Source organism: Apodemus sylvaticus, chromosome 3, assembly GCF_947179515.1.
Source record: "Apodemus sylvaticus chromosome 3, mApoSyl1.1, whole genome shotgun sequence".
NCBI lineage: Eukaryota > Metazoa > Chordata > Mammalia > Rodentia > Muridae > Apodemus > Apodemus sylvaticus.
The window spans coordinates 73,005,521-73,026,636 of record NC_067474.1 but is presented as its reverse complement, the minus strand read 5'-3'; the positions used below and the strand labels follow the sequence as shown (position 1 = coordinate 73,026,636).

General features: G+C 45.2%; 1 long non-coding RNA gene across 2 annotated transcripts; it reads right to left on the bottom strand.

Moving 5' to 3' along the window:
- Positions 1 to 19,967, bottom strand: LOC127680832 (uncharacterized). 2 transcript variants are annotated; one of them, XR_007977019.1, is made up of 4 exons: positions 19,611 to 19,967; positions 17,967 to 18,110; positions 10,082 to 10,293; positions 1 to 229 (listed from the first exon to the last, which is right to left on the bottom strand). It is a non-coding gene; the product is annotated as an uncharacterized LOC127680832 (long non-coding RNA). The 2 variants fall into 2 exon arrangements; XR_007977018.1 differs by lacking the exon at positions 1 to 229 and adding an exon at positions 7,787 to 9,441 and having other exon boundaries at positions 19,611 to 19,965.
- Between the last annotated feature and the right edge of the window lie 1,149 nt (positions 19,968 to 21,116).

The following is a 21,116-nucleotide window of genomic DNA, read 5'->3' as shown; positions in this document are numbered from 1 at the left end:
TGAAGATTATTGTCTTTTATTATTTCCAGGAATAAGTTTACTGAATCATCAACACTTTTACATTTCCTTTTTAAGTGCTGGTTTGCTGGTGATGTTATGCAACCGTCTTGTAGTTGCTCTGGGCCCACACTTGAGCTTGCAGTTGGAACTGTCTGCCCCCCTTGAAGATGTCCACAGCTAGCAGCCATCCCATATTGTCAAGTAGAAAACCTGGGCAGCAACTTCAGATCTGTAGGAAATAGTGGCTTATTAGGGAACCGTGAGAGTGTCTCAGTGATGAGTACTTGAGAGCAACGCGTTGGAGTGCTGCTGCTCTGTATTCAAATGCTGCATTTTGTACCTAAGATCTGCTCCCCCCCAAGAGGAGCGAATTCTCACTATACAGGCTTTGGTTGTGCAAACCTTGCTCCCAAGTTAGTTGGTCAATAAAAGGCTAAAGCCCCTGTGATTGGGCAATAGAGAGAAGAAAGAGGAAGGCTTTTCATTAGGACACGAGAGGAGAGTTCAGACTATGCGGCTGGGAGTACATAGCTAGTGATGGGAATATGGCTGGATGGGACAGGGTGATCCGGTTAACTTAGATGAACTAGCTGAGAGTCTGCCCAGCCAAGGCCTAAGCTTTGAGATATGAAAAGGTCTCCGTGTGTTTATTTGGAGAACTAACTGATTAAGTAAGGAATAGCTGCTGCTGTATTTCCATACCCAGCATTAATTTAATATACACAGAATATCAATAATCATTTTACAGCAATGGATATGGTTGATGAAGAGTTAATGGGCTATTTTAAATTCCCAGGTAGTCGTGATATCAGTAAGATTTTCCTGTGTGTGTGTGTGTATGTGTGTGTGTGTGTGTTTGTGTGCATGTGTGTTGGGGGTGAAATATAATTCACAACAAGCCACTGATATTTTTCTGATTGTCATTTTCCATAGTTCTACAAGATATAGTTAGCAAATAAAACGTGTACATGTTTAGAATAATCAATTATATAACATGGTGCATATGCACATTGTAAAGTAATGGCTATAGTCAATCTAATGAAGAAACAATACTTAGAATTAGGGCCTGAGGGAGTGGCTCAGTGGGTAAAGAACTTACTGAAAGAGCCCAGGCACCCAAGTTTTGTTGTTTACTTTTTTTTGCTTTTAAAGACAGAGTCTTGAGGCTAGAGTGACAGCTCAGCAATTAAGAGCACTGACTGCTCTTCCAGAGGTCCTAAGTTCAATTCCCAGCAACCACATTGTGGCTCACAACCATCTGTAATGGGATCTGATGCCCTTTTCTGGTAAGTCTGAAGACAGCTACAGTGTACCCATATTAAAAAAAAAAGCATTTGACAAAATTCAGCATCCTTTCATGCTTAAAGTCTTGGAGAGAACAGGAATTCAAGGCCCATACCTAAACATAGTAAAAGCAATATACAGCAAACCGGTAGCCAGCATCAAACTAAACGGAGAGAAACTTGAAGCAATCCCACTGAAATCAGGGACCAGACAAGGCTGCCCCCTTTCTCCTTATCTTTTCAATATTGTACTTGAGGTACTAGCTCGGGCAATTCGACAACATAAGGAGGTCAAAGGGATACAAATTGGAAAGGAGGAAGTCAAACTATCATTATTTGCAGACGACATGATCGTCTACCTAAGTGACCCAAAGAACTCCACTAGAGAGCTCCTACAGCTGATAAACAACTTCAGCAAAGTGGCAGGTTACAAAATCAACTCAAGCAAATCAGTGGCCTTCCTATACTCAAAGGATAAGCAGGCTGAGAAAGAAATTAGGGAAATGACCCCCTTCACAATAGCCACAAACAGTATAAAGTATCTTGGGGTGACTCTTACCAAACATGCGAAAGATCTGTATGGCAAGAACTTCAAGACTCTGAAGAAGGAAATGGAAGAAGACCTCAAAAAATGGGAAAACCTCCCATGCTCATGGATCGGTAGAATCAATATAGTTAAAATGGCCATTTTGCCTAAAGCACTATACAGATTCAATGCAATACCCATCAAAATCCCAACTCAATTCTTCACAGAGTTAGAAAGAGCAATTATCAAATTCATCTGGAACAACAAAAAACCCAGGATAGCTAAAACTATTCTCAGCAACAAAAGAAAATCTGGGGGAATCAGTATCCCTGACCTCAAGCAATACTACAGAGCAATAGTGTTAAAAACTGCATGGTATTGGTACAGTGACAGGCAGGAGGATCAATGGAACAGGATTGAAGATCCAGAAATGAACCCACACACCTATGGCCACTTGATCCTCGACAAAGAGGCTGAAAACATCCAATGGAAAAAAGATAGCCTTTTCAACAAATGGTGCTGGTTCAACTGGAGGTCAGCATGCAGAAGAATGCGAATTGATCCATCCTTGTCTCCTTGTACTAAGCTCAAATCCAAATGGATCAAGGACCTCCACATAAAGCCAGACACTCTGAAGCTAATAGAAAAGAAACTGGGGAAGACCCTTGAGGACATCGGTACAGGGAGAAAGTTTCTGAACAGAACACCAATGGCGTATGCTCTAAGAGCAAGAATTGACAAATGGGACCTCATAAGGTTACAGAGTTTCTGTAAGGCAAAGGACACCGTCAAGAGGACAGATCGGCAACCAACAAATTGGGAAAAGATCTTCACCAATCCTACATCAGATAGAGGGCTAATATCCAATATATATAAAGAACTCAAGAAGTTAGACTCCAGAAAACCGAACAACCCTATTAAAAAATGGGGTACAGAGTTAAACAAAGAATTCTCACCTGAAGAACTTCGGATGGCGGAGAAGCATCTTAAAAAATGCTCCACTTCATTAGTCATTAGGGAAATGCAAATCAAAACAACCCTAAGATTTCATCTTACACCAGTCAGAATGGCTAAGATTAAAAATTCAGGAGACAGCAGGTGTTGGAGAGGGTGCGGAGAAAGAGGAACACTCCTCCACTGCTGGTGGGGTTGCAAATTGGTACAACCACTCTGGAAATCAGTCTGGCGGTTCCTCCGAAAACTGGGCACCTCACTTCCAGAAGATCCTGCTATACCACTCCTGGGCATATACCCAGAGGATTCCCCACCATGTAATAAGGATACATGCTCTACTATGTTCATAGCAGCCCTATTTATAATTGCCAGATGCTGGAAAGAACCCAGGTATCCCTCAACAGAAGAGTGGATACAAAAAATGTGGTATATCTACACAATGGAGTACTATTCAGCCATTAGAAACAATGAATTCATGAAATTCTTAGGCAAATGGATGGAGCTAGAGAACATCATACTAAGTGAGGTAACCCAGACTCAAAAGGTGAATCATGGTATGCACTCACTAATAAGTGGTTATTAACCTAGAAAACTGGAATACCCAAAACATAATCCACACATCAAATGAGATACAAGAAGAAAGCAGGAGTGGTCCCTGGTTCTGGAAAGACTCAGTGAAACAGTATTTGGCAAAACCAGAACGGGGAACTGGGAAGGGGTGGGAGGGAGGACAGGGGAAGAGAAGGGGGCTTACGGGACTTTCGGGGAGTGGGGGGGGGCTAGAAAAGGGGAAATCATTTGAAATGTAAATAAATTATATCAAATAAAAAAAAAAAGACAAAAAAAAAAAAAAAAAAAAAAAAGACAGTGTCTCTAGCTCGGACTAGCTTTGAACTCTCTATGTAGTCAAGGATGATGTTGAACTTCTGACCCTCAATTCTGTAGCTCCTGAGTGAGTCCTGGGATTGCAGGTGTGTGCCACCATACCTGGTTTTTGCTAGAGGTCAAAGCAAATTTCATGAATCCTTACCCATCATTCTGCCACATGGGCGACCTTTCCAAACGTGAGTTTGGAGCTTTAGCACCTATGTAAGAAGTTGGGCAAGGTACCTGGTACATAAGAGAGAGGAGGTTGTGTTCTATGGATGTGTGGTGAGGTGTGGGAGAAGGAGATGTCTCTGTGGGCCCACACCAAGGCATCTCTTCCCCCGAGGGACCAGCCACACAACAGTATAGTATAGAGTTTATTCAGGGCATGGGGAGGGGAGTTAACAGGGTAGTAGAGGCAGAGAAAGGCAGAGAGAGTAGAGAAGTAGAGGCCGGCCACGAGCACGTGAAGAGAAGGGGAAGGGAGGGGGAGGGGACAGGAAGCAAGAAGGGAAGAGTCACAGAGAAAAAGAGAGCAAGAGATCAAGAGCAAGAGAGGGAGGAGGGGCAAGCAGCCCCTTTTATAGTGGGTCAGACCCACCTGGCTGTTGCCAGGTAACTGTGGGCTGGGGTTTAGACAGAATGCTAACAGTGTGTATCTATACTATAGTCCCAGTGCCCAGAGACCCTAGAGATAGATGCTTGTGGTCTGCTAGCCAGCCAGTCTAGCAGACTTGGTGAGCTCCAGGTTCAGTGAGAGACCTTGTCCTAAGAAACAGGCGGGAACGATGAAGGAATGAATAAATCTGATGTCGATTTCTAGTCTCTCACTAAGCACCATCCCTGCTCTGTTCATCATGTTGCTAAGACTCATCTACCCTCAGACCCATGTTTGTACCCCATGCCCAGCGTCTTCCCCTTTCTCACTCACGCCCTCAGAACCACCTTTCTCGTTTGTTTCTGTGAGCTCAACATAAGCGGTAACTGTACAGCATGCCTCTTACCCTGTTGACTTATTTCATGCAGTGCTGTGTCCCCCCCCAGGTCCCTGGGGTGGAAGGCAGGATCTCCTTACAGCTACATAACATTCGTGTGTGTGTGTGTGTGTGTGTGTGTGTGCCTCATGTGTTCCTCATCCATTTCTCTGTTGTTGAGGATTTAGGTTGTCTCCATGTCCCACCTCCTGTGAATAATGTTGCCAAGACCCTGGAAGCTGAGCGATCTCCTTGACATCATGATTTGATTGCCTTTGAATATAAACTAAGAAGTAGGGTATCTGGGTCATACTGAAATTCTGTTTGGTGTTTAAGGAAATGTCCATATTGCATTGAGTATGTCTTTACCAACTCGCCTTCTCAGCAACTATGAACAGCATGTCTCTTCCTTTTGCAGACAGGCTCTTGCCCTAGCCCATGACGGCCTAGAGCTCATTAGAATCCTGCTGCCACAGCCTCCAAAGTGCCAGGAATACAAGCCTGAGCCACCATGCCTGGCCAAGGCTTCTCCTTCTCTACGTCTAAGGGTTTGGGATTGGTAGCTGTCTGTCTGTCTGTCTGTCTGTCTGTGTAGAGGGGTGTGTGTGTGTGTGTGTGTGTGTGTGTATGTGTGTGTGTCTGTCTGTCTGTCTGTCTGCCTTATGATAGCAGTTCTGAAGTAAACCTCACTGTGGTTCTGATTCCCCTTCTGATCAATAGTTCAGCGCATTCTCATACACTTACCAGCCATTTTTGTCTTCGTGGGGAAAATGTCTCTGTAGAGCCTTTTCTGCCAAAGAACAACCAGTTGCCCCTGTTGTCGAGTTCCTTATACAGACTTTGGATAGTAACCTCTATTGGATATATGGCTTTTGACTAATTCCTCCCATCCCTGGATTGTCTTTATCTTGTTGGCTGACATGTAAAACCTTTAGTTTGACAGAAATCCCACCTCTGAGCTTTGCTAAAGGACAGAAAGCATTGTGAGTTGGTGTGTTGGCTTCATCTTTCTCTTTTTTGTACCAGTGAAAGCAAATAGATCTGTGAAGATCGTGAGAACGTGGGGTGTAGAGTAGAGGAAAGAGGTGAGACCCTGAAACACAGCTCCACGATGAACAGCCACTAGCTTTTCACCCTGACTCACACAGAGGGGTTTTTACCCTCTTCTGCTACCAGATACATGGGTTTTCTCTTATGTCTTAATACTCTTGTTTTCTTTCTTTCTTTCTTTCTTTCTTTCTTTCTTTCTTTCTTTCTTTCTTTCTTTCTTTCTTTCTTTCTTTCTCTCTCTCTCTCTCTCTCTCTCTCTCTCTTTCTTTCATTCTTTCTCTTCTTCTCTCTCCTCCCTCCCTCCCTCCCTCTCTTCCTCCCTCCCTCCCTCCCTCCCTCCCTCCGTCCCTCCCTCCCTTCCTCCCTTTCTGACAGGGTTTCTCTGTGCAGTCCTGGCTGTCCTGCAACTCTCTTTGTAGACCAAGCTGGCCTGGACCTTATGGAGATTGGCTTGCCTCTGCCTCCCAAGTGCTGGGATTACAGATGTGCATGCCGGGCCTGATGCTCTTGTTTTTAATTGATGGCATACAGTGAATCACCCTGCTTTGGGCTCTTTTACTTACACCCTAATGAAGACCGGGTGTGTGTCTCTCCTTCACCAGTGGCACCAGGGACTTCCACATGTCACTACTTAGCTCAGCTTGCCCTGGAACTTGCCATGTAGCCCAAGCTAGCCTCAGACTCACAATCCTCCTGCTGTGGCTCCTGACTACACACATGTACCACCATGCTGTGTCCCGATACGGTTCCCAAGAGTCAGATTGAAAGTTTAAAAGTCAGTTGTTTAGGTTTGTTTTGTTTGTTAATTTTACAGTCATTCTCAGCAAATTGGCCTTGTAACTGATGGATGTTACAACAAACTGATGATGTCATTTCCTTTCATTATGACTCTGAATTCCCCCCTTGTGACTGGGAAATCAGTCTCATCTTTATTTTACATTACTCAATTGGTGTTTCATCCTCCCTCTCCAGGGATAAGATTATTACCCCGTGGGTGGGGTAAAGCAGCATGCAGGATAATGGAGAGACTCACAGCTGGAGGCCTGCAAAGGCAGGGTCCGGGCTGACACTGAAGGTAGAGGTTAGCCCTTGAGAGACTAGAAGGGAAACTAGGCAGTGTGTATTAGTGTGTGAGCTCACATAAGAAGAGCAGGAACAAACACACAAAGAAGCAGTGTTAGAGACTGAAATCACGGGCCGAGAGAGGAAATCTAATGTAGGGAAAATATTAAGCCTATAGAAGCAGGCCGGGCAGTGGTGGCTCAAGCCTTTAAACCCAGCACTTGGGAGGCAGAGGCAGAGGCAGAGGCAGGTGGATTTTTGAGTTCGAGGCCAGCCTAATCTACAGAGTGAGTTCTAGGACAGCCAGGGCTACACAGTGAAACCCTGTCTCTAAAAACCAAAAAAAAAAAAAAAAAAAAAGAATGCAGAAGCAGCAGGGCAGTGGTGGCACTCACCTTTAATCCCAGCACTTGGGAGGCAGAGGAAGAAGATTTCTGAGTTTGAGGCCAGCCTGGTCTACAGAGTGAGTTCCAGGAAAGCCAGGGCTATACAGAGAAACCCTGTCTCAAAAAACAAACAAACAAACAACAAACAAAAAAGAATACAGAAGCAATGTAATGATTCACTGGATTGCCTCAGTTCTGGGAGGCTAGGAGCTAGGAAAGGGGAGGAGACAGTTGCTTATTAAACCCTTCAAAATAATATTTAAAGACAGAGTGGCCAGTCCCGAGGTCAGTGGTGGAATGCTTGTCTAGTATGTTTAAGGAGGGACTCAGGTCCAGTCATCTGGAATGCAAGAGGAAAGAAAAAGAGGGGGCATTATGATTAATGAAACATTGTCTCCAGGCATGCTAGATATCAACTAAGTTATATTTGTTGTTTAAGTAGTCACTTTGAAAGACTAAGCACTATTGAAAAGACCTTGAGAGCCCCTTTAGTAACTGCCTTCAGAACTTCTTTTTGAGCCACAAATGAACACCAGTTATAGCCTCAGAAAACTGTCTCTATTTCTCTGTATACGGCGAGAACATTCTATATGGACAAAAATGCAGTTGGTTAGACATTCCTTCTACAAACTGATTGTGGCAAATTGCCTGCATCTCTTTTCAAAAATGACACAACATAAAGAGGATAGTTCAGAAGATTTTACTTGTACAACAGCAAAAAAGAAAGGCAAGGGCTTCTCCAGACTAGGCTAGCAATCCTCAAAGAGGGAGTCCAGCATTCAGAGCAGCCACAGGATAGCACCTCCATGAGAAGGTAAAGAGACAACGTTTCATTTAGCTACATTCTGGGTTTCTGTTTTTAATCATTGTGGTTGGAAAGCTGTTACGTGTGAGCTTCTGACCCACCCCTGTGTCTTGATGGTTGCTCCTGAGTTAGTCACTAACCATCAGGTAGCCCCCCCAAGTCACTCATAAAGACGGGGCAGATGAATTAATCTTTCTGTAGTTTCAAGCATAGGTAGAAGGTCACCTGGAAGATGTTTGTCAGAATTGCTGACCACCACAAAGACCAGGCACATGTCACTTTATACACAACTTGGACTCTTCATGTTGTCAGGCCCACTGGCCTGCAACTCCCGCCCGCCCATGCAAATGAAATAAGCCGTACAGTGCCCACACTTCAGAAGAAGCTATGTAAAACCCACGTTGGGCTTGAGTCATTCACCGGTGTGGGACCCACATAATTATCCATAAGAATTCATATAAGAAATTTCTCGCTGGGCGTGGTGGCGCACGCCTGTAATCCCAGAACTTGGGAGGCAGAGGCAGGCGGATTTCTGAGTTCCAGGCCAGCCTGGTCTACAGAGTGAGTTCCAGGACAGCCAGGGCTATACAAAGAAACCCTGTCTCAAAAATCAAAAACAACAACAACAACAACAACAACAAAAAGAACTAAACTTTGGTCAGAACCATTCCACAGAATTTTCCAGCTGGAACGGCCTCGAGCCACATGTTGCAAGGACAAACCTATAGGCCACCATATTTTCCCATGAAGCTTTGTTATTTCCCAGAACTACAATTCCCAGCATTCCTGGAAGTTACCTGGTTCCTGGGCAGACAGAGTTTACAGCTTAATTTTGGTCATTGCAGAATATGTATAGAGGATACTCATTTCATCCTAAGATATCTCTCTTCCCATCACTCTGCTTCTCTATCTTTTAAATTTTCAGCAATTTCATATGCATATGCAATGTATTGTGTCTTTCATCAGCCGCTTCTCAGCGCTTTGCCCAGTTAGGAATCTCTGCATTAACTAATGCCCACTGCAAAAGGAAACTTTGTCTGACCAAGGCTGAGAGCAGCGTCAGTTTAGCAAAAACATCAGTAGTAGCCTCCCCTCTAGCATCTGTGACCTCCTTAGCTGTAAGCTTTGACCAGGTTTATGGAAACAGGCTTGCATTTCCTACCACGGAGCAGACCAGAGTTGAGCAGAAAGTGAGTGGTTACGCCCCAAACAGTTGTGCTACTGTTGCACCAATGAGCCCATATTGCCTGCCCGCCTGCCTGCCTTGCTTTTCCTGGGCAGCATTGTTTACACTAATCTCTCATCTTGTTTTGCACACTATCTACAGGAAGCAGCAGCTCACTGAGGTTTGTTAATTGGCAAGGTGGCCTTTGTTTTAAAACGGTTTATAGATCAGAAAAATGAGTTCTTTCCTCTCTTCATTTTCCAATTGTGTCAGCAAGGGATTGTTCCGTACTCTTCTGATGGTGACAGGCTGTGCCTCCAGACTCCACAGCAATCTGGTTGTATGCTGTGCTGGGCAGGACAGTGTGTCCTGCAAAATAACATTCCTCCGTGAACAACTGTGACTCAGTAGCTTCCAAAGGGAGTGTTTCTCATTCATCCACCAACTCACTGGTTCTTCCAGCACTCACACTGAGGGCATTTGGAATTTCTTTCACTTAGGACCTGCAACACTGTCCTGTGCTTGTGAACCAGAGATTTGAGTTAGGTTGTGAGATTCCCTCAATGTGTTCCCAGTGCTGTCTAGCTGAATTCTTTAGAGAATGTAACACAACCCTGGCATCCCACACCACCATGTCCTTAGCCTTTGTTCTTTAGTCCATTCATGTTTGTGTTGGCATCGGGTTTGGTTAGTAACTTGTCATCACTGATCTTTACAGGTTGTTTCACTGTGAGAGCAGATACTTTAAAAGAGCTAACAGTTCAGGATTCATTCAGGAAAGGGAACAGTTGTGGAGAACCTAGAACATTTTGGAAAGCAAGAAGAAGGGGGTTCTACCAGAGAGTGAACTATATATATATATACATTGATGCTGGTGCTGAGACACAGCTGTTAAACGTGGATCCAGAAGCACTGCTAAGGCTTCCATATAGACCTAAATTCTGGTCCTGATGTGAGAGACCTAAGGGAGACACTAAAGGAGAGACTCAGATTAAACCAAAGATCTTACGTAGTACTGAGGTTACTGTGGGTCGGAGGCACTCTCTGGGCCTGGATCCTGGAGAAATGAGTGGACTTTCTGGAGGAAGTAATCTTCTCCTTGGAGCCACAAGAGCTCCATTGTTATTGTGAAGTACATTTCAATGACGAACAGGCCTTTGAAGAAGTTAGACTCTGGGGCTCGTAGCCAGGTCCTCAGCTGTCACACAGATGTTCCAGGAACTGTGGGTACCAAACACAGGCAAAACGCAAACTGACTGTGTGGAGTGTATGCAGAAATGATAGAATAATTTAAAAAGGAAGTAATTGGTCAAAGACTATCCAATGTGACTGGAGAAATTTAAGGATAACCAAATGGAGGGTCTGTGGGTAAAGTGCTTGCTGCACACACACACACACAGGACCTGAGTTTCTTCTCCAGAATTCATAGTCTGCTCTAAATTCTAAAAACCTAGGCATGATGGCATGTACCTGTAACCTCAGTACTAGGGAGGTGTAGACAGCTGGATCCTGGGCTCGCTATACCAGAAGGCTAGGGGAGAGACCCTGTCTCAAAAAGCAACATGGACAAACCCCAGGGAATGACACGGATTAGCCTCTGGCTTCCACATGCACAGGCAGTCACACATGCATCCACACAAACACATCCTATCCACCCCCCAACACACACACATACACACACAACTGAGACAACTAACTCTCAGGCATACTTTTAAGCAAAAAGATTAAATTGTTAATAATAATTATGTAACATGCTAATTTCTGCATACTAGACTAAGAGAATATACACGTTTACCTGCATATGGAAGCAGGGCTTCACGTTAGGTAATTAAAATGACTCCTGTGGAGGGAAGATGAGGATAGAGAGGGGTGGATTTCTCCATGCAATAACTTTTTATGAGGCAATATATTAGTATGTAGCTCAGGTTGGCTTCAAACTTACAATACTCCAGCTATAGCTTCCTGAATGTTGGGTTGTACATATATGCCACCAGAGCTATCCTGGGCTATATGGAAAGTGTGAGGCTAGCTTGGGCTATAGAATGAGATCCTACCTCAAAAACACCAGTCAGATATCAATCAATCCAGCAATTGATGAAACAAAACTGGTATGTCTTTAAGTGAAACCAGGCGTCTCCTATTAATGTCAGGATATTTTAGATTTCTATATGATCCTTGTGTAGTGGATGATGATAGATGGAGGCTCTGAGTCCCTTCGTGTATAAATAGAATAGGACTTGAGGAATGACCAGCACCTAAGCAACCTTATTTAATTGTCACCTTATTGTCACCACCATAACCATCACCACCACCACCACCACCACCATCATCACTACCATCACAACCATCACCACCATCATCACTACCATCACCACCATCACCACCATCACCACCACCATCACTACCATCACCACAATCACCACCATCACCACCACCATTCACCATCATTACCACCATTAATCACCATCATTATCATCATCATCCCTCTTTTAAAATAGGTTAACAGAGTTGTCATTATTCAAGGTCTTATACCAGAACCTAATAGGGTTGAGATTCGAATCTTGGTGCTCTAAGTCTAAGCTCTGTTGTTGTTTTAGTGTGTGTGTGTGTGTGTGTGTGTGTGTGTGTTTGCATGAGTGCACATTTATGTGTCTGTGATGTGTGTATGTGTGTGTAAGTATTAATGTGTGTGAGTGTGTATATGTATATGTGTGTTTTTATGTATTTGAGTGTATGTGTGTGTGAGTGTATATATGTGGTATGTGTGTAAGAATGTGTGTATATAAACACATTTATATGCATGTATGTGACTGAGAATGTGTGAGTGTGTGTATGTATATATTTTTGTATGTGTGTGTTTTTACATGTATGTGTGTATGTGTATGAGGGTATGTATGTATGTGAGTTCTATATGTTTGTTAGTGTGTGTGTGTGTGTGTGTGTGTGTGTGTGTGTGTGTATGTGTGTGTGTGTGTGTGTCTAACATCATGTCTCTGTTAGAAGACTACTAAAAGACTAAGTCTCAGGAATGAAAGTCGAACACTAACAAACGTCTTTGTTCTCCGATGTCAAGATGACACTGGAGTTGTAGTTTTCAGATTTCATTACGGTTCATTTTGTTTCTTGGCAAATACATTTCGAGCATTGTAAGCTTTGACTAGGTGTTTGTTCTCAGTGCTTGCATGTAAAAATAATCTGTATTGCCAGGCATGGTGGCGCACGACTAATCCTAGTGCTGGGGAGAGAGAGGCAGGTGGATATCTGTGAGTTGGGAGCCAGCCTGGTCTATAAATTGAGTCCAGGATGGCCAGGGCTTGTTATAGTCCTCTATTCAGCTCATAACATAAGTAGTATCTCTTGAATCTCTAACAATACATCAATCTCTTTTTCTGCACAGTGTGCCAAACCTCTTCTGACTTTCTGACTCTTGTTCATTTTAGAGTCCACTACATTTCTTCTAGCAATCTGCAAAACCCCAATTCAGGATGGGGATTCCCTTTAAACCCCAAGTTACCTACCTGCAGAAAATTGTCACATTAGGGATCTTGGGAGTCAGTCCTTTCTATCTCTTTACACCAGACCTTGAGAAAGCTCTCCCGCCTCAGTCTCACGCCCAGGCCTCTTCTTCTACTTCCTCCTGTCTTCCTCCACTTCCTCCCATCTTCCTCTACTTCCTCCTGTCTTCCTCTATTTCCTTCTTCTACTTCTCCATGAGAAGAACCAATGAACTTTTGAAATCCTTTCCACACAGCTCAACAAAATGGCAGAACACTGTGTTGGGGGCGGGGGAGTCTCCCTCCCTAGAACTTTCTGCTCACAGTTTCCCCGTGTGCTGGCCTTTGTCAGATAGTCAGATATCTCCTCAAGAGTAAGTCATTTATTACCACAGAGCAGAAGTAGAGCTTCCTCAGTCCGTTTCCTTTAAGGCCTTGCGCTATCTTCACACAAGCAAAACATGGTCCTGAGAAAGCCCCTTGTCTGCCCTCTTGAGCCCCCCACTTCCTTCTCTGTGTTCCCCATCTTGTGCTTCAGTTTTCTGGGAATCCCCAACCTTATTCAAGGACAGACAGAAGTTACAGCAGCCAGGATCTTCAAAGGCAACTTGAACTTCCCCCAGGAGGCTGTGGTGGGCACCCTTGGATGAGACCCTGTCGGCTTTGGAAGGAGGCAGATGCTTCGTTCCAGACAATGGGAGATCCTAAGCTCTCCTCAGGTTAATTTCCCTCCAGCAACAGCCTTGCTGACTTAGTTTCATGGGTTCTCTGTGTAGCTAAAGATTTTCTGGAGAGAAGCAGGCAGTACATTTTTAGACTTTGAAGACCCTGGAGGTCTGTGCTGTAAGTCTTTACCTTTGCATGTTGCCCCAAAGCAGCTACAGGCAAGACCTATATGAACAGAAAAAGTCAGGACTCTGTTACTTCCTTTGTAGACTCTGAAATATTTCACATGATCTTCACAGGTCATTGGATAGGATTCTTCTAATCCGCCTCCCCAACCATTTAGTAATATAAAAACCATCCTAGCTCATGAGCCACAGCGACACTGGGAGCTGGCACAGGTCCAGGAGCCAGCAGAGTCCCCTGACACTGACACAGCACATCATTAACTGCCTTTTGGCCAGCCTTGCTTGTACTTTCAGTGCTACTTGTGGGGACTGTAACAAATTATAACCAGCTCTCCCAGATGACGCTGGGATTTCTGTCTGGATCTTAATTGCCTTTTGTCAGAAAGGCATGAAATCATTCTCCTTAATTTTATTTGTATGCCAGGATGTTCTGACAAAGGCCTCCGATCAAAGCAGTCAGTAGGTAGAGGCAGGCAGATTTGTGAGAATGCTCTGTGAGTCCGAGGCCAGCCTCGGCTATGTAGTGAGTTCCCGGTCAGCCAGACTACATAGGGAGAACTTGTCTCAAAAGGCAAACAGAAACTGTATTTGTGGTGTGACTATGTGTGCTGTGTGTGTCAAGTAGGACTGTGTTTCTCTCCTGGCAGCAGATTGTCCCAGCGGTGGCTACTGGAGGGTGGTTTCCTTCCTGGAAAGTCTGTAAAGCCTTTCATTAAAGCCGTGGATTAAGTCACTAACCCTGCTGCGATCTGCTCTGGGGTGGCTGTTACTCGCTGCTAATGGCTAGCTGGCTGGCGAGCTCCACTTTGCTCTGTGCCTTTGGTTCTGTAATACATTCTAGCAGAGAGGGAAAGCTAGTGCGTCCATAAAATCACGTAGGAGCTTGGAGTAGCATTCAGCTTGGCCCCTCCTATACCCGCTATGCCTCCGCTCCTTATCAGGGGTAAAATGAAAAATGGTGAATATTCGGGTTCACTGGCAGGAGGCGAAACCAATGGAGCCGCAGCTCTCTAATCAGGGTCCTGAAGTGGGTGTCAGCAGGCTTCTGGAAAGGTCACTGCTCTGCTGATAAAGAGCCTGGTTTCAATGGCTGCCTCCCCTGTCCTCTCTCCCATCCCCTCTCCTGTCTCCCCTCCCATCCTTTCCACCCCCCCACCCCCATTTCTTGAAAGCAGATTGGCAATAGCCATCCTGATTTTTAAACAAATCATTTACTTGTTTAAAAAAGGTGTCAGTTGCCGGGCGGTGGTGGCGCACGCCTGTAATCCCAGCACTCTGGGAGGCAGAGGCAGGCAGATTTCTGAGTTCGAGGCCAGCCTGGTCTACAGAGTGAGTTCCAGGACAGCCAGGGCTATACAGGGAAACCTCGGGGGAAAAAAACCAAATCAAAAAAAAAAAAAGGTGTCAGTCAAGTCAGAGGACTTTCTATAACTCTGTGGAATGACAGTTTTATAAAATAACTTTTCTCTGTAACTATGAGGGAAATTAGGCAAATACTGGCTAAATTCTGAGAGAGAGGGAGAAAGAGAGAGAGAGAAGATCCCTTTGTTCATTCATTCACTTAATAAGTCTTGATTTAAGATTTCCATGATGCCAAGCGTAAAAATTAAACAAATGACCTCATTGGCAAAGATCAGCTTGTACACAGATAAGGAATGGAAAATCTGTGTGGAGAGAGTGGTTCATGGGCCCTTCCTTGACCTCCAGGAGAACTATACCTAGTTCAGTTGCCTCCTGCATAGAATATTATATTCCTCCCTTAGAGCCAATCCTGTCACCACAGCCTGAGGTAGGTCAAAGTGCAAGGAGAGCACCAGCACCCTGGATAGTGTGCTGGGCAGACAGGAGAAGGGAAGGGGCCCCATTCCAGCTGGGGTCGAAGATTCTTATCAGGAGGGTGGTGGCCCACACCCCCAACTCTGGTCTTGGAATTATGGCTGAAGTTTCACAGGGTTTAAACCATTTAGTATAGCTGAATGAACTTTTGTGGGGAAATGGAAATTGGCTGGTAAGTGTTCTTTGTACTATAGATACAATTATCAAGATCTTCAGAGGTGGGCCGCTAACAGGGCCACCAGTGGCTATCGCAGTACAGAGCCATTTGCAAGCCAGGACAGTGACTAATCTTCAGTGGCTGAGGAAATGGCGGCCTGAGGAAGGCTGAGTGGTGTATCTCCTTGCTTTGCTGCCGGCACAGAGACACTTCCCTTCAGAGGAACTGATTTTGTTAAGGAAACAAAATCAGTGCCCATTGAAAGAATGTCCTGAGCTCGTTACGTGGACTGGTGAGGCCTGAAGAAATTGGTCCAGGGCTCGGAAGCTCTGATCCTAGGCAGGGTAACTTACTGAGGCTTTTGTTCCAGCCGGTAGCCAGGCCTTGTGTCCCTGAGTTCTGTAGACCACCTCCCTACCTGGAATTTTGCTCCTGACCCTGGAGGCCTTAATCATCCTGAGCCACTGAAGGGGGTGACAGAGTGGCTTTAAGGGCAGTGTCCTTGGTAATACAGGATTTCAGTCAGTCTCTAAAGGGAAGGGATGGTTTCTATAATTTCTGTAAATAATGGGATTCTGGGAGCTGTGTGGATGGCTCAGTCGTAAAGTGCTTGCCTTTGAACATAAAGAACTGAGTCTGATCACAGAACCCCTCTAAGATGCCATGCACATGTAATCGCAGCTCTGGGAAGGCAGGAACAGGGGGATTCCTGGTAAGCTCCAGGCCAGTGAGCAATCTTACAGCAAAGGAGGTAGATGGTGTCCCTGAGGATGACACCCACCGTTGTCCTCTGCTTTCCACATGTACACAAACACATGTTCATGAGCACCCACACAGAGAGAAATATATACATTAAAAAATAATGTGGTTCTATGATCCACTTTCTGGGAAGTGACAGTCTGAGGAGTAGAGGAAGATCTCACAGGATTAAGGGTATAGACACTCTTAGCTATGGAGAAGATATCCAAAATACTCAACTTCAAAGAGGCTTGCAGACCTTGGATTAAATCATGTGGACAACTGTGGCAACCAGTTCATGCATGGACCATAGCCAGGTTTGGCATGACCCATGAACCAAGAGATTAGAGTTTCAATGTCGGGGTGCTGGGAACCAACCCAGAGGCTCAAGTATGTTAGGCAGGAGCTCTACCACAGACTTACACCTCAGTCCTATATTTATAAGATAAGTGTTTTGTATTTAAAGAAGAAGAAGAAGGAGAAGGAGAAGGAGGAGGAGGAGAAGGAGAAGGAGAAGGAGGAGGAGGAGGAGAAGGAGGAGAAGGAGAAGGAGGAGAAGGAGAAGGAGGAGGAGGAGGAGAAGGAGGAGAAGGTGGAGAAGAAGGAGAAGAAGAAGGAGGAGAAGAAGGAGGAGAAGGAGGAGGAGAAGAAGAAGGAGAAGGAGAAGAAGAAGGAGGAGGAGGAGGAGGAGAAGGAGAAGAAGAAGGAGAAGAAGGAGAAGAAGAAGAAGAAGAAGAAGAAGAAGAAGAAGAAGAAGAAGAAGAAGAAGAAGAAGAAGAAGAAGAAGAAGAAGAAGAAGAAGAAGAAGAAGAAGGAGAAGAAGAAGGAGAAGAAGAAGAAGGAGAAAAGGAGAAGAAGAAGGAGAAGGAGGAGGAGAAGGAAGAGGAGGAGGAGGAGAAGGAGAAGAAGAAGAAAGAGAAGAAGAAAGGAAGAAGAAGAAGGAGAAGAAGAAAGGAAGAAGAAGAAGAAGAAGAAGAAGAAGAAGAAGAAGAAGAAGAAGAAGAAGAAGAAGAAGAAGAAGAAGAAGAAGAAGAAGAAGAAGATTATTTTGCTGGGTAGTGGTGGCACACACCTTTAACAACACTTGGGAGGCAGAGGCATGAAGATCTCTGAGTTCAAGGCCGACCTGGTCTATAGAGCAAATTCTAGGACAGCCAGAGTCACATGGAGAAATCTCTCTCTCTCCCTTTCCCTCTCCCTTTCTCTCTCCCCCTCCCCCTCACTCTTTTTCTTCCTCCCCCTCTCTACCTCTGTGTGTGTGTGTATCATGTGGGATTACACAAAATTAAAATTTCAGCACCCATAAGCAATGTCTTCTTGAAACACAGCTAAGATCATTCTTTTACCTTTGGCTGATGCCTGCTTTCAAGTTACAGTGATGGGCCAGAGTAGCGCCACAGAGAAAAGCCTGACCTGCAAAGCCTGAAGCAATCCCAGCCGGCACCTGCAAACTGAAGAAACTCACCCTTGAAGCAATGACATGAGGAAGAAGGTCACGGTTTTGCAAACCCACTGCCTGAGAGTTTCCTTGTTCTGAGAACTGCGGCTACTTCTGAGACCCTAGGTCCTTCCTCTCCACTGGGCTCCCACCCAGTCTCACCCTTTGTTATACTATCACAGTTACCTGAGCACAGCCACTTAGGGGCAGCAGATAAGAGGAGAGAGTTTCAATGGAATCACAGGTGAATGGAGCCCTGGAGAGGCCCCAAACCAAAAACAAGGAACAGAATGGAAGCGGGGCTTCTCTAAGATGAGTTCTGATACAAAGTCCATGCTCTCAACCCTCTCTGAGTGCTTCTGCCAGTAGCATCCACTCACCAGGGCTGCGGATCACTACTAGACTCAGCAAGGCAAGGGACAATGTGACTGGTTCCTCTCTGGTTCTGGTGGCCTTGGCTTTTCTCGCTGGAAAGTGCAGCCAATTCTCCTGCAGAGGCCCAGACAAATCTCAGGATGGAACTCCTGCAGAGACAGAGTAATTGGTGATTCACAAACTGTGCGTTTGTTTGTGTTGAAAAGCAGAGATATTGTTCCTACTTCTCCCTGGGAAGCAGGCCCTGCTACTGCTCTCTTTGAGCCCTTCCCCTGAGTTGGCACACCTCTGAGCCTGCAAGAGGGAGGCTGCCTCTGGCAGACAGGCCAGGATTGGAGTTCTGGGATCAGAAGTCTTTTCTGGCTTTTGCTTGAATCCCTGTTCTCCAGTCGTCTGTTCTACACAATGAAAATATTCTCCAAAATAAACAAACACACACACACACACACACACACACACACACAGCCTTTGTCTGTCCCAGGGAGAGCTGTGAGTCTCATGGGAAGATATGGAACAGGAGCCAGGCTGGATCTGAACAGTTGCTTGTCTAAAATTACTTATGAAGTCGAAGTCCTGTGATCTGCAGACAGTCTGTCACCCTAGAACCCATCCTGAGCCTTCCACCTCCTATCCCCGCCCCACCCCCGCCTCTGCTGGAGCCCCCTGCTCTCACATGTTTGAGACTCTGTGGCAGGTGGCATCTTCCCACTAGATTGTAGAGCTCGGGAAAATCACCCATTCACTGCCCTCGGAGGGAATAGTGTGTGTGGCCACCTGCTTCCTAACCATGGTCTATCATCTGAGTTTGAATGGCGCCTTCTCAGGGTGCTTTCTTATCAACAGGAAGACATGACCACATCCAAAGCCCAATGTGTGCAAGAAACTCAAAACAATTTTCCTTAGATTCCAGATTTCGTGTGTGTGTGTGTGTGTGTGTGTGTGTGTGTGTGTGTATGTGTGTGTGTTACACGTGTGTTTAGGAACATGTACACATGTGTGTAGAGGTCAGAAGTCATCCTTCCAGAGTCTTTCTTTAAGAGCAATCAATACACCAGGGTCTCTCAGATGAGCTTGCTAACCAATGAGCCCCGGGGACTCTCCTGTTTCTACCTCCTCAGATTTGGAATAATAATAATATATGAACTTTTAATGGATTAAACATTTACTTTTTTATGCTGTGTGTATGGTTGTTTCGCCTGCATGTATGAATGTGTGATGCCCACAGAGGCCAGAGGAGAGTGTTAGATCTCTTGGAATTGGAGCTACAAGACAACTGTTAAGCACAACATGCATGTTGGGAATTGAAATTGGGTCCTTAGAAGAGCAGCCACTGCCCTTAACAGCTAAGTCGTCTCTCTAGCCCTCCCCCACATATCTTTTTATAAGTAATAAAGGACGCTGGAGGTTGGAGTGCCGTCTTCATGCTTATGTGGTAAGTCCTTGACTGACTGAGCTGCCTTCCCAGCCTCCCCACCCCTCTGTGCTGCTGTCTAGACACAGTTCATTTTCTCTTTACAGCTAAGCCTCTGGGGAAGGGTGATTATTTGGATAGTGCCCACTGTTTCATCTGTCACCCAAGATGTTAGGGTTTGCAATGAGCATCTCACTGCTAGGGCCTCCCGGGCGAAGATGCTATGTTTGGTCTTTACCTTTGATCACATCTGGATTCTTGGGGTAGAACTCAGGTCTTGATGCTTTCAAAGTGAGCATGTCACCAGCAGAACCATCTCTCCCGCCTTTTGTTTTCTTTCGAGTGAGTACCTCTGTGAATACGAAGAGGTCGGATTGACTTGGGGTGAAGCATCCCGTGGGCCTAACTGAGGCTGTGGAAGGACGCTGCCTGGAAATATTTAAGGCATTACTGACAGGGCCCAGTCACATCTTGGAGACGTTACAGGCTTGTCGTGTCTCGGTGCTGCTGATGATTTGAGAAAACCACAATGCTCAAAGAAACTTCTAGAGTTCCCTTGCTCCTCGTGCTCCCTCTTGCTTCATTTCCTGACTTGTAAACAGACCAAATGGGAGCAGATGACTGCTGAATAAGATAACCTGAGCGCTGAGCTCAGCATATCCTGTTATGGCCCGTCCGTTTATGTTTTCCTCTCCTTTATGGGTATGTGATCAGCCAGATCAGCCGACCTGGCATGTGAAAATGAACGTTTTAATTCTTTACTATGGAAGTCAGTGTGGTCAGGTTGAAAGGTCAGCAAAGTGTTCAAATTCTACTTCTGACACCAAATGTCAATGTCTTCAATTTCCTGCCATTTAAATAAAAACATTGACTGGGAATCATTTTCGAGGCCTGTCTATGAATGGGAAGGGACTCTATCGTGTGGTGCTGGGTATGGACTGGGTAGTGAGGGAAGCTGTTAGGAGGTAGAAATGGTGAGAGCAGCTCTCAGAGCTCTGCCTTTCCAGCAGCTCTTCCAAACATCCTCCTGGCCACTGCCTACCCCGCCCAGTCAGCCTGGGCCCCTGGAGACACCGATGACTCCACAAGCTTTGCCTCACTGCTGCCAAAACAATGAATACAAAGAAATATGTTATAAAAGTTAGATTTTTTTATACAAATTATTCCGTGAATAGAAAGGAAGCAAAATATTCCCACAAACTTAGCTTTGTGTTCTGGGACCCAGTTATATCACCAAAGCACCAATTATCTGGAAAATTGGGGTGTCCCTAAAACCATAGAGCTGATATGCAGATAAAAAACAAACAAACAAACTCGTGGACATGAGAAATGGCTCAGCAGTTAAGAGCACTTACTGTGGCTGGGCGATGGTGGCACACGCCTGTAATCCCAGCACTCTGGGAGGCAGAGGCAGGTGGATTTCTGAGTTTAAGGACAGCATAGTCTACAGAGTGAGTTCCAGGACAGCCAGGGCTACACAGAGAAACCCTGTCTCAAAAAAAAACCAAATCCAAAAAACAAAACAAAACAAAACAAAAGAACACCTACTGCTCTCACAGAGAACCAGTGTCCCATCCATATCAGCTGATATGAATCACCCATATCAGGGGGCTCACAACCACCAGGAACTTTAATCCCAGGGTCTCTGAAGCCCAATGACCTCTGAGGAGCCTGTGCACAGTGCACATAACACACATGCAGTATACATATCACATATGAAGTGCACATAACACACATGCAGTGT